This window comes from Falco cherrug, chromosome 5 (assembly GCF_023634085.1).
Source record: "Falco cherrug isolate bFalChe1 chromosome 5, bFalChe1.pri, whole genome shotgun sequence".
NCBI classification, from domain to species: Eukaryota; Metazoa; Chordata; class Aves; order Falconiformes; family Falconidae; genus Falco; species Falco cherrug.
The window spans coordinates 12,545,256-12,561,756 of NC_073701.1; the positions used below are offsets into that span (position 1 = coordinate 12,545,256).

Genomic DNA, 16,501 nt, shown 5'->3' on the forward strand with positions numbered 1-16,501 from the left:
GAATACTGAATTAAGACCCATGGTCTGACCCAGTGGGAATTTTCTTTTATTCAAATTGTCTAACAGGTCACCATTTTGACCCCCAAAGAATCACCAAGTGAATTAAGATTTGTAAGTAAAACTTCCTTGGTTGAGGTAAAGGCAGATGATCTATGTACTAGACCAACTCATCCTTGCTAGCTGCACGTTACTGTTATTCCTAGTAAGCGATCATTCCTAAATAATTCTCTGAGACATCCTGATGGTTTTATTGCTAAACCATAAAGATGCACACCAAGGAAACACTACCTTGTATTAAACCCAATGTCAAAAATTGTCTTACACAGTAACTATTGGCCGTTCCCTGCTCAAATGAATTGTATTTATTAAAAGAAGGGTTGTGCTTCTGAGATCCAGAGAGTCTTTGAGGTATATAAATAAACTGGGTTTGGTGATCAGGCAATAGTTTAAAAACTATTGCTGATGTCAGTGTGACTAAAAAAGAGACATAATTCACAGAGTGATGTTGCACCATGTGCTTCTATTTGCAGTGATGTCAACACGTCCCAAAGAGGTGTTTATTCTTTCTAGAACTGTAAATGTTTTAATTTGGGTAAATGGAAATAGGTTGCTGTGAAAGCCTGCCTGAAATAAGAATAAATCTTGCAACCTGTCAGTATCAAGACTCAGTATTGCTCCACTGTCCATTTGTGGCGTCTGCAGATTCAGAGTCCTTGAGATCAGTTCATTCAGGGATGGGAAAACAAGGATGCAGTTAAGATATTTTCTTGTTTGTTTTGCAAATGTACCAAGATGCCAACTGCTTTAATAGAGATGCCTAACTCATTTGCCGTGGGGGACAGACTGTGCAAGAACAGCCTGTCTTCCAATCCCTTGGGGTTTTTTGTAGAACCAATAAAGAAAGTGCATCTTCCTATACCCTTTAATCTGATACCCAAGAAATGTTTCTGGAAATACAAGAAAAAACTACGTCTTCTAGTTTTTACTCTCTGTTGATACTGGCACAGAGAACACCCTCAACTTGTCATTTATATTGTCATTTATATCCATCAGCAAAATTACTTGCCACTGGGGAGTGACAAAAAATGTTTATTTACCTAATGTTCTGTATCTTATTGTGGCTTATATAGGTATGATAAAAGTATACCTTTTATTTTTTTTTTTTTACATTAGAGAAAGAAGCTATATATGCTAAAGCTCTGAAAGACCTGGTAAACACATGAACAGCACATGCTAACAAGTACAGAAGATTGATTACCTTGTTGGTATGATTAAAAGAAAATTCTATTTAAAATAAAAGCCCTTTGAAAGCTGATTTTAAAATCTAATCAGTGTTTGAAAAAAGCACATTGGGAGCCTGATCTGTGACTACTTGGTATACACTGAATAACTAAATGTTGATAAAGAGTTTGCTTTCATATTTATGAAATGTTCTACTTTGTGACAAGATGAGCACCTTCTGTAATTACAAATGCTTGAAGTCACATCTACAAGGGAGTTCTTCCTGTTTAGGTATTGCAAATTAACTTCTCAAGTAAAGTGGACTCAAAATAAGTTAATATGGAATAATCAGCTCTTGTCCTGTGCATACACACACACACACAGAAAAGTTACAGCTTTATCTAGCCAAACTAACTTTTCCATGTAAGCAAAATCTTGAACCAGTGCTCACGAAGCTTTTATATTGCTGAAGGGATAGACTATTTGTAAATTAAAATACCACATGAAAATGCTCAGACTGCAGTTGGAAAGGAGCTATTTCATAATTTCTAGCTGGTAGAAGGGAGCAAAAAAAGTTAGATGCTCCTATACTTCATGCGTATGATAGATAGTTCCAAATAAGATAAGAGAGGAAAACTAGGAATGGGTAAAAAAAGGCATTTGAATAACATGGATTTCATGCAAAATTTAAACTAAATATAAAAAACTGAGAATAAAAAAGCAAGACAAACAAATCACTGATTAAGATGATGACGAAGAGTGGGTTAAAGTTCAGTGCGGTGCACGAGTGAGTAAAATTTAATCTTGTTCCAAAACAACAAACAAACAGAGCAGCACAATATGCCACGTTCAGGAATGTGAGAGCCATGTTGTATCTGGCACTTGAACAACAGAGAATTATTGCTGCTGATATGGTAATTGCAGAGGTACAGAAAAAAGTGGGTGGATCATGTGAAATTCATGAAATACTTGAGGTGAACTTACAGCAGGATTAGTCTTTTTCTTTTAATTGTGTACATTGATCTCTATGCACAACTGGTTTAGTAAAAAAGCATATTGTTCATTCTCAAGAGGTTTAAAAATCCACTTCAGCTCAGTGTCATGTTTTGTTCTTAAGATATTTTGCAACGTGCTTCTCCCCTTTGGCCTACGCAAACAAATATGCCTGCATATGCATACCTATTAGAGCCAGCCAAAAACTGCTGCCTGTAGCTGGCCATTCTGGTAAACGTATTTCTGGTTGCTTTCCACAACACTTAAAATAATTTGAAATGTTTTTTTTTTTCCAGGCCCAGATTCTACAGCATGGGCTGCTCACACTCAAAATGTTTACTGATCTATGTCCAACACTGTTGTCTTGTTCAAGGGCACAAACAAGGTTTCTGCATAGCTGGAGCACTAAACGAAGGACTTGCATGGCAAGCTGGATTTGCATTGAAACTGGGTCAGAGGACTTCCATGATGATCTTGACTACTTTCAGAAATGTTGTGTTTCATGTGAAGGGTCAGGTTGTCAAATACAGTGCTTTGCCCTGATCTGCACTGCTCAGTCCATCTTAAGTCAGCGTCATACCAGCTAACTTCTGTTTTGCAACTGTGTTCAAGCATATTGGATTTCCTAGTATTGTTGTACCTGCTGATGAGCCTTGTATTTGTGTTTAATGGGATTTGTGTTTAATGAGACTGCTCATGTGAACAAAAGTTACTTTCAGGATCAAAGGCTGCACCACAAAAAGTGTTCTATTAACTGGATGCAAATCAAGAACACGCTCCTAGATAACACAAACTCATTCGTAGGGCTATTTCAAGGCAACAGGCAAAATAAACAGCAGGTTATTGGGAGCTGGCAGACTGCCTGCCTTGCCCATCCATACAGGGGAAATAAAACCATGCTGTTTTAGAAAGATATAGAACAAAGCACAGAGACCCTTAACCTACCATCATCTCCCTCCTCCCTGGCTCTCAAAATCTTCCTGACTTGTCTCAGAGCTCCCACTCCACCAATATCTCCTGAAAAAACCCACCTAGTTTTCTCTTCCCTTGCCTACACCTACACAAAGATGACCAGAGGGCTGGAACACCTCTCCTGTGAAGACAGACTGAGAGACTTGGGGTTGTGCAGGCTGGAGAAGAGAAGGCTTCAGGGAGACCTTACAGTGGCCTTCCAGTACCTAAAGGGGACCTACAGGAAAGCTGGAGAGGGGCTTTTTACCAGGGTATGTAGTGATAGGACAATGGTTACTGGCTGTAAACTGGAAGAGGGTAGATTTAGATCAGATATTGGGAAGAAAGTCTTCACTGTGAGGGTGGTGAGACACGGGAACAAGTCACCCAGAAAAGCTGTGGATGCCCCATCCCTGAAAGCGTTCAAGGCCAGGTTGGGACTTTGAGCAACCTGGTCTGGTGGAAGGTGTCCCTACCCATATGAGGGGGGGTGTAACTAGACAATCTTTAAGGTCCCTTCCACCCCAAACCATGTTATGATTCTATGATACATGATTCATTGCCTCTCCTGCCCTTCCCTTCAGCCAACAATCTACTCCACTTCTCTGAATGAGCCTTTGCTTGAACTGGCTGAGCTGACTGACCTTTGCCAAAATTTATTACAGAAAATTTACTACAAACGCACATAAATATCTACTAATTTTCTCCTTCTTCTTCACATATAAAAATATATATATAAATGTAAGCTCCAGACTATCTCTGATGTGAAAGCATAATTGATTTGTGGTGACTGAAGATTTGGAGGATTAACTGTAATTATAAGATCAAAATTAGAAAATACTGTCCAGTTTTCAAAAAACATTAAAGTACAAAATGGAGGGGGGGGGGCATCGCCTCTGTCTAAAAATACTGTATTTTAAATCAGAAACCATATTGTGAACTTTTTCTTTTGAATGTTACAATACTGTTAAACTTCAGATGAGATTGATCCAAGGCAAGGAGGAAATGGGCTCTGTGAAACACTAATGGACACTGAAATCAAGCTACCTGAATTTTTAGCAAGTGGCCTCTTTTTAATTTGTACCTCAGATTTCCTTTAAGAGTTTGGGACTGGGGACTATATTGTCCCCTCAGAATTGGGGACTGACACTAGAGTTTCAGAAAACTGTATAAAATAGCTTTCTCCATGTGTGTCTCTGCCGTCTTGTGTTACAAACCATTCATGGTCAGACTCTGCATTGTGGTTCTGCATGCAGCAGAAGCTCTCTGCAGCACGTGCCCCTCTCTTGCATGTTCTCTGACAGTTTTGCTGTCAATCCCAGGAGCAGCGTGCATTAAAGCTTTATTAATTCCTGAATTGCGCCCTCTCTATAGCACTCCACAAGGGACCATTAGTCATTTCTGTCTAGCGGGGCATATCTCTAGAAAAGAGCTAAATGATGCTGTGAGGTAATTCAGGGGTAGTAAACCTATAGCAAGAGGCACTTTCATCCTCCCCAGGATCCCTTGAGATCCACCCATGCATTTTCCATGATCTTAAGGCCCAGGTTGAGCTGCAGGAGAAAGGCTGACATATGTATGTGATGCTGATGCCCATGTTAGGCGTTAGTCTACTTCGTTTCAAAGGCATCTCCAGAGGCTGGTTTAAAGCATTTACATCAGTCTGCTGCTCGAAATCACTGAAACTTAGAGGTAAGTAGCTAATTATAGATGCTGTGAACAGACCCATCAGTGGTCATTTTATAGGACTCGGTGATGTCATGCTACAGAATAGCTTTGCCATCAGTTTGACAGGTATTTTACAAAAAGAAATGCAGGTGGGGATTTGCGTGTGTGTTTGTTATAGATTAATTTTTTTTGTTTTTTTACCATCTCCAGTTCTTCACGCAAATGAGATATTTATTAACTAACAGCTACAATGTCAGGTATAAATATTAACCAAGGAAGCAATGAATCGGTACACAGATCAACAGCTGTTTGCTAAATGTTCACTTTGATTGCATATATATAATCCTTAGCTGTCTAGTGATGTGTTACTGAAAGAAGCATCAGCCCCAGAGCACTGTAAAGTTGCTTCAGTGAAATCATTCCCTTCCGTCTACCTCCAACTTTCTTAACATCCTTTAAATGACTAGCTACGTTAGGGAGAAGAGACCCTATTGCTGAATTCTGTGTTTAGACTGCTATGGAAAATTTTCCCCTGACAGTGTTGGAAATGTTATTCAGAGTCACTCAGATAGCTGCAGCATTCTTAAATGGAATACAACTCACCCTTTTCCCCCTTTAATGTGTTCAGCAGACAGGTGTCAACCCAACTGGTGGCAAATTCCTAAGTATTTATATCCTTTAACTCTCAAATGATATGAACAAGTAATAGGAAATGTCATGCACTGAGTATATGAGTAATGTTCCCATTAATCAATCATCCAAAATAAACTGGATTCTTATGTCTGTTTGTACTATACTGTAGTTATTTGCAGATAGATGTACTGAAAGAGCAAGCCTGATTCTTACCAGCTCTGCTCCGTGTGGAATTTTACAGGCAGAATCTCTTACAAGTTCACTCCTTTTCCACCCATGCTTTGTCCAGACACAAGAGAGGTTACAAATGTAGAATACAGCCAAGCTGCTATTTTCTGCTTTCTGGACTCCTACTTGGACATAATTTTCAACTGAGTATAGAAGCTATGAGGCAGTGCAGACACACCTCTGGGGAATGAGATAGCTGCTCTAAACTAGCAATCAGACCCAGCACGTTGTAGAGACAATTGGGATTTTGAATATTAAGTCCAAAAAAACCAGGCAATTTTTGAATTTCTAGTTTCAAGAAAGAATGGTTGATTCACCACTTAAGTTGGTGAATCCTACACATCAATTCAAAGAATTAAACTGGAATTTGTGAGTTACACTGGAGGTCTCGTCTGTCTCAGTTCCTGATTTTCTTGCATCAGTTTTGGCAGCCGACTACTATGTGTCTCAGGGCATCCAGGAATCCTAGAAAAGTGCTGCTGTGTATGTACCTGGAGCAACTCACTTGATGTTAAATATAGAAAAAAATCTCTAACATGCAGTTCCAGACACATTGCAGTCACTGCCAGCGTAGTACGGATTCTCACCATGTAGAAACAATCTGTGCAGGCAAGCACCCTTAGGCAATTTTTCTGCAACACATTTATTTGGTGGGCACTGTAGGGCAACACAGGCATGATCTGTTGAGCACATCTCAGGTGCAAATCCCCTGGTGCCAGGCAATTTGCAGTGTGGTCGCATTTGTGCTTGCGCTCCTTTCTGAACACAATGTTGAGTCTATGGCCATGTTCCCAATGAAATACATTGAAGTGCCATAGGAAGCACATACCTATTTAAAAGTCTGTTTGAAAAACTAGAGTCTCAAACCACTTGAGCATACCTGTGTGAACCACTGAAAACAAGATAGATGCCTTACTCACCAGGATAGGGCTGTACTGACTTGTCCTCAAATGCAGAAAAGACAGATGTCCCTGAATCCATATTGCTGACAGTCTGCATAAAATCTAAAAATTTCAAAAAATCATAAAGCTCCTTGGAATGATAATAATTCAGGAACAATTCAGATGGCTTTGTTGCTTTGTCTGTGTATATTTTTGCCTTATAAAGTTCATAATCTTACTGCACAACTGAGAAGAAACAAGAGAATGGTAAAATACAGCCCTTTTGAACCACTCTAGAAGTGCTGAGGAACATTTAACTGGAAGTAAATATACCCTGTGCATGTCACTGTCGACTTATGGACAGCTATGGAGAGGGAGGTATGGAACTGAGAATAGACTCTGGGATATTTTGAAGATATATTTCTATATGCATTTTAGGGATTTTGTTATTGTTGTTGAAGGATTTCATATCTTCATCCCTTCAGTGGCCTTGACTCATTTTATTCCAGGGCATTTTTTCACACCCCTATCAATTTGAAAGGGCCTCTAAATTTATGTAAATGTAATTAGCTACTATAATAAAGTCCAATTTCTAAGCACAACAACAACTTTTATTGGTCCAATAAAATCCAGGAGCTGTGTGCATCACAGGCATGCCACAGGAAGATGAAGTAGAGACAGAATCTGAGTATGTTTTTAACATCCACTGAGATTAATCTGGACCAGTTAAAATACATTACTGTTATGATTATTTTAGTCTCTCTTCAACACAAATGTAAGCTTGTTTATAAACTTTAACTGTGTACAGTTAAAATTACTTCAGTAATTTTTACAGTATAAATTCGCATTTAATAATGTGGCTTTATATATTTGGTTTAGCAATAATGAGATCAACCCTATGATATCTGTATTTTCAAAGTACTGACTTATACCATTCAAACTTCCTCCTGAAATAGCTTTGCTCATAGACCTTTATACATAGAAATTTATATACTGAAGTTTCCTAATAGTGACAAGACTGCCCTAATGTTTGACAGATAAATTTTCAGTCAGGGATATTGATGTACTGAGATTTTTCAGTGTAAAATAAGGATACAAGATAAGGGAGCCATGACTGCACCCTCCATACCATATAATAATTTAGGTTGGAAGGGACCTCTGGAAGCCAGCTGATCTAACTCCCTCTACACGGCAGAGCCAACTTCAACAGTAAATCCAGCTCCAAAGTTAGGTCAGGTTGCTCGGGGCCTTTCAGCACTGACTTTCTCCAAGGATGGAGAAGCCACAGCCTCTCTAGGTACCTGTTCCAGTGTTTGACCACCATCATAGTAAATAGATCTTTTTTAATACCATCAGATGGCAAACATCAACCTAATGACTGTCAAAAGAGTAACTGTACTTCTGCTGGATTAGCAAGCTGAATTGACTCATATTGCATCACAACAATGCCAGATCCACAGCAAGGAAAATGGCAGGAGCTCACAGTTAGAAGCAGAGGGTAGGAAACTGTTAGCTAGAGCATCTCCTTTTGGCATCAGCAACCTGTTAGATGGGCTCAACCAAGGCATCTGCCTCCATTTTCTCAAGCTCTGTACACTCCTGTGAGTAGGGACTGCCACTGACACAGGTTGGTTCAACTCTTTTCCTGCCAATTGCTGTGCACCCTTGTTTCTATGTTGCCATCTCCTCTGCAGTGGTTCAAGCCTCCTTTTTCATTCACATGCTGTAAAGCAAATTGGAGACCAAGCTCTTCTTTCAGTGACATCCATCTTACAGCGTTTGTGCAACTGCATCCTGATCTCCTGCTGGCACTGTATGGTAAGAAGGTATTTTAAATGAATCATTGGTTATAATAACCATTTTTCTTAAACTGTAGCTGACATCATTTAATTGCAAGTCCCAGTACAAAGTAACAGATGAATAAACATACAATTTCTGCAACTTAGTAATTAGATAGGCCCTTCTAACAGGCCTTCTTTTTCCTTTTATATTCTGGAACTCAAATTGCATCTACCATTTTCCCATAAATGTCTCCATTGACTGGCTCACAAAAGAATTTGTCCTCATATGTTCCTGTCTAGGAAGTTCTTCTGAGCTTATGCATTGCCAAGCAATAATATCTTCGAAAGTCATGTCCTGTACTTGAAATTCCCCCTGTTAAAAAACCTTCTCCCCCATTTGATTTCATAATACCCTGTTTAGATTTCAAGTGGTCATAAAGATGCATTCTTCAGCATAAGTTTATCTGGAACTCATCATCATTTGATCAGAGGCTTGAAACAATTTTTTAATGACTGGAGAGTCAACAAGCCAAATTTATATCTGAGGTAAGTGGGTGCAGCTTCAAATAAGTCATAAGAAGTCTGAGGCAGACCTTCATGTAGAAAATAAAACACTGGATTTGCAGCCCTGTGCTTTACTCTCACTGATTTTCTACACTTCTTTTTGAAGAGTGAGCAGAAACCAGAATTTTAAACTTTTAAAATATATTAGTGATTCTTCCCCTGGGTACAAGGATTAAGTAGCAAACTGCTTTGAAGCAGAAATGTTCTTGCAAGATTTTCAGCCCCCCCCCCCCCCCCCCGACGTAAAAGAGTTGTATATATACCTAATGCAGACAATCCAGCTTGTTCCCGAGCATCAGAAAGGTAGTCAAGAAGGCAATATAAAAATAAACAAGCAGTCCTTCAACTCACCTCCACCTTTGAGTTTCGAACTCAGATTGCTACTGAAATAGGCATTTTCTAACCTTGCATCCTAAAAAAATATCTAAAAATGGCACGCTCTGAAATTTTCAGATGCTTCTCCCTGTAACCTGATATTTTCACCTGTCCTTCTCAACAAACTCTGCTGTCTGTTGTTGACAATTGGGCTGGTACCAGACTGACAATTTTCTGACCAGTGCATTCAGGAAAACAAGACACTCTTCAGAGTTAACAGTCTTTTTATTTCTATGAATGTTTTTACTGTGAGGCCAAAATAGTGATGTTCTGTGTGTTATCCACTTAAAGTTTTATATGAATGAAAGCTTATAAATGCAGGTCATTGTGGTGCTCGTGCCCTTCTTTCCCACAGCAACAACAAACAGTAATTAACATGGTTTTCTTTTCCCTTTTAGAACTCAATTTTTTTTCTTTTCCATTATGGGCTTGTCTGTCTTTTCCTTTTTTGATATGAGGCTCTTTTTACCTATTAAGTACATTTTAACAATTACACAGAAGAGAAATCCATCTCTTCTACAATCTGTTTGATTAACAACATTTTCACTTGCATATTACTGCAACACCCAAATTGCACCTTAGAAACAGAAATAAAATAAACAGCAATCTATCAAATCCACAAGGCTCAGGATATCTGTAGGTGTCAGGAGCTGTTAAGGTAGGCAGAAACGACAACATGGATTGCGAGAAATGCTGAAGACTCTAAAACTGTCAGAAAATTTCTTCTCCTGTATACATGTCTTAAGAATAAAAATATTTTAAAATAAATAAATATAAATAAGAATAAACCGATCTTTAATACCACAGGTTATTCACTCACTTTTTACATTCAAACTTTTAAACAAATTTCCTGATGGTGAACTTTAGCATGCTATCAAGGCAGTAACTTTGTACTTAATGGTTTATATTGACCCAGATTACATTTCACATATCATAATTTTAAAGCATTTTATGGATGCTGTCCTTTTCCATTGTATCCTTGGTACTCTTAAGAAAATATTTCTTTATCAGAAAAAAAAAAAGTCTAAAATGTGTTTAAGGTTGTAACTACTGTACTCTCACATCATTTAAAGTACTCAAGTAGTTAAAAAGAAGGATATGAATAGTCAAAGACCTCATACATTTTACGTTGACCTCAGAATAAACACAAGTACATTACAGTTCTGATTCATCATTGGCCACAAACAAAACATGAACATACAAAGCTACTCTCCAGATAGTATAAATTAGCATAGCAACTTAAGTGTTAGTTGAGCAATGATGATTTACACCATCTGTGCTTACAGCTCATTACAAGTTGATTTCAATGCAAGTACACCAGCCTACAGACAAGTGACTAGCAGTGAGTAAGAGCTAAAAGAAAGGTGAGGGGAGTGTTTATTGTGACAATTATCTTAATTTCTGGAATGTGTTTATGATTTTGGTTTTTTAATGTATGACTTTTTTGTTGTTGTTATTTAAATATTTTCTCTTAGATAACTAGTAACATCTCTTACTTTTCTCGTTAAGTTTCTCAGTTGCTGTAGATTTGTCTGAACTTGCTTTTTCTTGAGAACAGTATTTCATTATTCGGTTTCCTGATGACAACATGTTATTATGCTCCTTTTCTGTAAATAATTATTATGATCTCCAGTTTCAAATGCCTTCTCAAAACTCAATCTTGCTGTTTCATACAGAAGTGACTTTAACATCAAAATAGCTGCTTTTTTCCTGTTTAAGATGATTAGGATTGATCAAAAGCCCCTAAAATTTATAAAGCCCATCCATAGAATCAGAAACTATTATTACTTCTTCCTTTGTTTTTTCTTATTGTTTTCTGCTGTCCATCTCACAGTCTTTGTGTGTCTGTATGTCTCTCTCTAATTGTAAACAAAGCTAACAAATGTGTGCAAGTGCTTAATTTTACCAAATGTGCCTGCTCATTTACTACTCATAAGTAAAAAAAAAAGTTACTATTTCTTTTGAGAGATGGAAGAGAGGAGAGGGAGAAGGATGAGGTAGTGGCTAGATTAGGAATTTAAGATAACTTGGTGCAGCACACTGATCTGCAGCCGGCTTGCTATACTACCTTCTTTAGCTCAGTAACTCATTTTTATATCCATAAAACATGGTATCATAATACTCTTGTCCCACAAAAGACTTACAAAAATAAAGGGTACTCAGAAACTGTAGAGACAGGGGTCATGTAAATTCCTATTGAGTAATGGATATAGGATTTATGAACTAAGGAGATACAGGGAAGCAGACAGCTGATGCTCTCCTTCCTTTTTCTCTGTACTTTCTGATACTCTGGTTCCTGTAATTCTCCCTTCCTCTTCCACTGCTCCAACTAATCCACTGTTGTCCTACAGAGAACAAGAATATTGCTCTACCTTGTCTTACACTCCTCCCAGCTTAAAAACCCATATCTGCATTGAACCTAAACGTCACTTGTATACTAACCCCAGCTTGTTTGATGTGCTATGAATCTGGCAGTCCTGGAGAAGCTATGGGGAAGAAGAGGTAAGAAACCACCTGCAGCAACAGGTGCAGTGAGGCTATTCTGATTTAAGCATTCTCCAGAGGGGTAGAGCTTCCCAGGGTTTGAGGCACACATGGAAGAGAAAAAGGGGAGATACTGGTTGTTGTTAACTCACTGTTTCCCCTCGAGCATTGCTACTCTGCACCCTATGGCTCTGATGCCTGCATTTCTCACACTACTCAAATTCCTCCTCTCTAGACTGAACTCTGTGATGTCCCACTGATCTCCATCCACAATTTTTTCTCTCTCTTCTGCTCTTTCTCCACCCTCAGTCTTACATCTTCTATTCCTGCTGGTTTCCAAATCCTGATGTTCCCATTGCTGCTCTCCTACAAACCTGTGCTGCTCTGACTGCCCTACTCTGCTCTCTATGCCAACAAAGCTAGTAGTATCTAAAAATGCTATGAATGTTTCAACGTGGGTATCTCAGCAACCCTTCTATTTTTAAGTACCCTGAAGAGCTGTCAGTAGCAGTTATGTCCGGTACAGCAGTCTGCTCTGAAAGCAGATTAGGCCAAAATACCCAATGCCCCTGAAGCTGTCCACGAAAAGGTCATCACCTCACTTCCCATCTGCTGACTTGGGTTTCCCCTAATCCATTTCAGCCAAAACAAACCAGTTCAGCTGACATCTACTATTTAAACTGCTTAAGCTACTCTGGTTGACTTTGACGGAAACAAGTTTGGGAGGGGTTGTGCGAGCAGCTTGCAGGTAGGTAGGAGAGGCAGTAACCTTTGGCAGAAGATGGTCGTGATGGCAACTGGGGGCTGTCTGGCAATGGTAACCTCTTCAACAAGCCCTCTCCAGCCCGTGGAGGAAGTGAGCACTCACAAGGGGATTTTAAAGCATGGTAAACTCTGTGCGTTAAGTTCAGTTCTCACTTATTTCGCAAGAGGTTCCTCTGGCAAACCACTCCTTTCCACTGCGCAGAAAACATGATGACGTTACTAAGGCTGTCATTCATCTTTCCCCTGTTTAATCACTGCTAACTGATTAACCAAGTGAAGTGCCACAAAATCTATTAGCTGGAAAAGGGACAAAAAGCTATGCTAGCTTTTACGAATAAAGAGAAACCTTTGTCAACAAGGTGCATGACCTCCAGCTCTTGAAAGTACCCACCTATTCCCTCTCCCTGGCCCCCCAGCAACAGGGGCAGTGAGGGGTGACAGATTTACAGCTGCTCCTGCCAGAAGCAGGACGTGAACTGGTAGGACATAGGGGAATGTCAAAGTTCGAGTGCTGTTGCATAGCCTGCTGGATAGCCACCATAACGTCTTTTGCCCTTGTTTTACCCCATATAGACACTTCAGGTCTTCTTATCTCATGAGCTTGATAAGGAGGCACAAGAAAAGGATGCTAACATTAACTCTTTCGGTACTGTTTTGCCAAAAACGGGCAGTGAGCACTGAGGCCAAAAAAATCCTTTGCCAGAAACACAGCAAAACACATTACATGGAATCAACAGAAAACTTGGGGAGGGAAGGTCAGCAGCCAGGGACACCAGCCGAGCCAGGCAGTCCCTCTTCTGTACGGCTCAGGTGTTTAACAGACAACAGCCTGACTCTCTCCCTGGTTTGCGCCTGCAGTTCAGATTGTTTCCAGGAGCCTGCTGTGCAAGTGGTAGGGAGGAATGAAAGGCTTTCAAGGGGGGAAATAGACCAAAAAGGTACGCTGGACTTAAGACTCTGGCACTCAAATGAGTTTCTGCTTCTTTGCAAGTGACCACCTGCCAGCTGAGGCATGTCAGCTGCCAACACACACACACTTTGCCCATTGCAAACAGGAGGTAAAGGACGTGGCCGCTAATCTCAATGAAGTGAGGTCAGATGCTGCTGAGTTTGAGCCTCCGGTTTCCTTCTGTTTGTGTCTTCAGGTTAGCAACAAACTTGTAGAGTTTCACCCTGCAATGCTCTCCCAGATCACATTCTCAGCTCAAGCTCAGCTGAAAATAAGAAGTTATTCTTGGTAATAACTTCAACCCGCAGGAGTTAATTGTGATATCACTGTGGTTTAGTTGCACCTTTTGTTACATTAGGAAAAAGAAATATCCTGACTCAATATAGAAAACGCTTATAACTTGCTGTCCTAGACTTTTCTGTATATATCCTTTTTTTTTCAGCTAAAAATAAAAATATTCCAAAAAGATCACAAGTACTTTTTTTTTCTTACAGTTTTATAGTGAGGAAACTTCTTTGGTCTCCTAATTAAGGAAAAAAAAAAAGAACAGTTATGTAAGGTGTTACAGAGTTGAGACAACAAAAAGGAAGAGAGAACTGAAATGTCTTTCCTCCTCACCACGCACCCCTCTCCAGTGCTCCCCACTTCTCTTTGTGAGGATAACTGTGCTGGAACTATTTGTTCCTGCACTTCTCTGGTCTGAATAAGCTGGGGCACTGGCTGTCACCTTGAGTTTCTCTGGCACGCTCTCTGATCCCCTTCGTCAAAATGGGTCAGTTCTAGCTCTGGTAACCAGCAGTTAACTGTGCAGACTTTCAGTACTGGGAGCACTTTGGGGGTTTGCAAAAGGTATCATCAAGGCCACTGGTTAATTGAGACAAAAAAGGCAAAACTGTTCTTTAGCTGGTACAAGACAAGACGTGCAAAACAGCGAATGTACCAACGTAAACTGCTTTACCACAATTTCTTCACTGCTTTTGATCTTTCTTCTGTCACTGCTTTATGGAGACTGGGCTTCTCTCAGGACTTCTCGCTCCCCCCTGCACACTCTGCGTTGCAGAGGATGTGACTGCGTAGTGTGAGTGCCGACATGGCTTCCTCGTGAGAGGCAGCTTGCAAATACTTAATGCTGGGCCCTTCATCAAGGTGGTTCTTTGCCAATTTTGCCAGGACAGATCCCACCACCGTATAATTTGTTCGTAGCTGCCTGCTTCCTGAGAGACCAACCACACAAGCTGTTTTACGGTGGGCGACAGCTGTGTGCCTTTCCTAAGGCGCTTTGTTTGAAGAGGCAGCCACCAAGAGCGTAAGGACCCATGTGGTTAATCCTCTTTCTTGTGCCGTCTTCCAAGGGTTTGTGGATTTGAAGGCCGGCAGAGGCGACCGACCAGAGTTTGGATTGTGCTGTGTAAGACACTGCACAGCCAGCTTGGTGACGAGGAGGGATGGCTGCGGAGTGTGTTGGTGTACCTGGAAGAGGGGTGCCTAAGACAGGCAGGACCCACCAAATCCCTGAGGGATGTACCTTGCTAGTTAACAATGGTACCAGCCAGAACAGATGGCTGTTCAACAAAAGTCATTGTATTTCTGTGTATATTTAGACTTAACTTTCACTTTTCTCAAGTTATTGGTTTTAGATTTTCTTTTCTTTTTTATTAATTAGACAAGGTAATTTAAAGGGTGAAGGCCCTCAACGTGCCTTGCAGCTACCAGGGCGCTCCGTCCCCCGTGCCTCAGGAGGGTCTGGCACCTCAGCACTCCATGGTTCTGCGTCAGGCCGTCAGAAGGCCCATACTGACAGAGCCACCCCTGCGCTGCCCGCGGCACCACCGGGCTGCGGCCGGGCTCGGGGAGGCCGCGGAGGGACAGGGCTCGCCGCGGCGTCGTGTGGAACCACATGCCCGGCGAGGCCCGCGGCGACGGGTCCGCCCCGGGCCTCGGTGTGGGGCCGCCCGCAGGCGGCGGTGATGGCAGGGGACGCTGAGGCTGGACGGCTTTCCCTGGAGAGGGGACGGCAGCGGCGAGGGCCGGGCCGGGGAGCCAGGGCAGGGCGGGCGGGGCCTGCCCCCCCGGCCGGGCGAGGGGCGGGGAAGGGCCGCGGCGGCGGCTCGGTTGAATCGCTCCGCGGCCCCGGCTCCTCCCAGGGGCCGGCGCGGCGGCTGCGGCGGGAGGCCGGGGGCAGCGGGCGCGTGTCCCCCCCCGGTGACAGCGTGGTGCGGCCGGAGCCCCACTCCGCCTCCCGCGGCCGGGGCTGCGCGGCGGTGGCGGCTGCCTCCGTCTCCCCGCGGGGATCCTCTCTCCCCGCTCCTCCTCTTTCTCCTTCTCCCTCTCCCCCCACCTTCACCCCCCGGCTGAGTTCATTCACTGGGATTGGTTTCAAATGACGCCATCGCTTTATTTTTACACCAATGACCTCATCCCAGCAGCTTGAAGTTTACTGACCAGCAAAAAAACTCTTTTTCTCTCGCTCGCTCCCCTCCTTGTGCCTGCCTGCTCTGCCCGTTTGTTTGTAATCGCTTGGGGCTTTCTAGGAGCCGAAAGCTTTAAAAAAAACCCAACAACCCCCCGCCCAAAACCTACCACATACAAAAAAAGCCTCAAACCCCAAAACTTTCTCCCCCCTCCCGAGCTTTTCAGTGCCCACCCCCCCCCCGCTCCCCCATCCCCGTCCCCTTTTAATTTTCTCAAGCCATCTTGGGGGGGAAGGAAGGGGGAAGAAGGGGGGGAAGCGCCAAATGTTTCCTTCTTCTCCTCTTCTCTCCCACCTTCACGCTTCCCCCTCCTAAAAAAAGAGACGAATATAGTTTTCATTCTTTACTTTTTTAAAAATTGCTGGTTTGTTTTGTTTTTTTTTTAAATTGAAGAATAAGGAAAAAGAGGCGCTTTCCCAGAGGCTGGAAGGAGACAAAGTTGTTTCAGGCGGCAGCGGCGAGGCTGGTGGCAACAACTTTTATCCCTGCCGAGGGGACAGAGAGGCAGGGGGTGACACAGTAAGTGCCGGGAGGAGA

The 16,501-nt window shown here is 41.9% G+C and overlaps 1 protein-coding gene across 6 annotated transcripts in view; it reads left to right on the forward strand.

Annotated features, from left to right (window-relative positions):
• The first annotated feature begins 10,575 nt into the window (after nucleotides 1-10,575).
• The window catches only part of DUSP16 (dual specificity phosphatase 16), a 75,920-nt gene continuing 69,994 nt past the window's right edge, over nucleotides 10,576-16,501 (forward strand). For 3 of the 6 annotated variants that reach the window (XM_055712690.1, XM_055712698.1, XM_055712694.1), the window contains exon 1: nucleotides 10,576-10,659. The gene's annotated coding sequence lies outside the window, so the exon portion shown is untranslated. Of the gene's footprint in view, nucleotides 10,660-16,179; nucleotides 16,484-16,501 lie in introns of those variants that run through there. The other 3 variants (XM_027815002.2, XM_005446013.3, XM_027815008.2) reach the window with 1 other exon arrangement.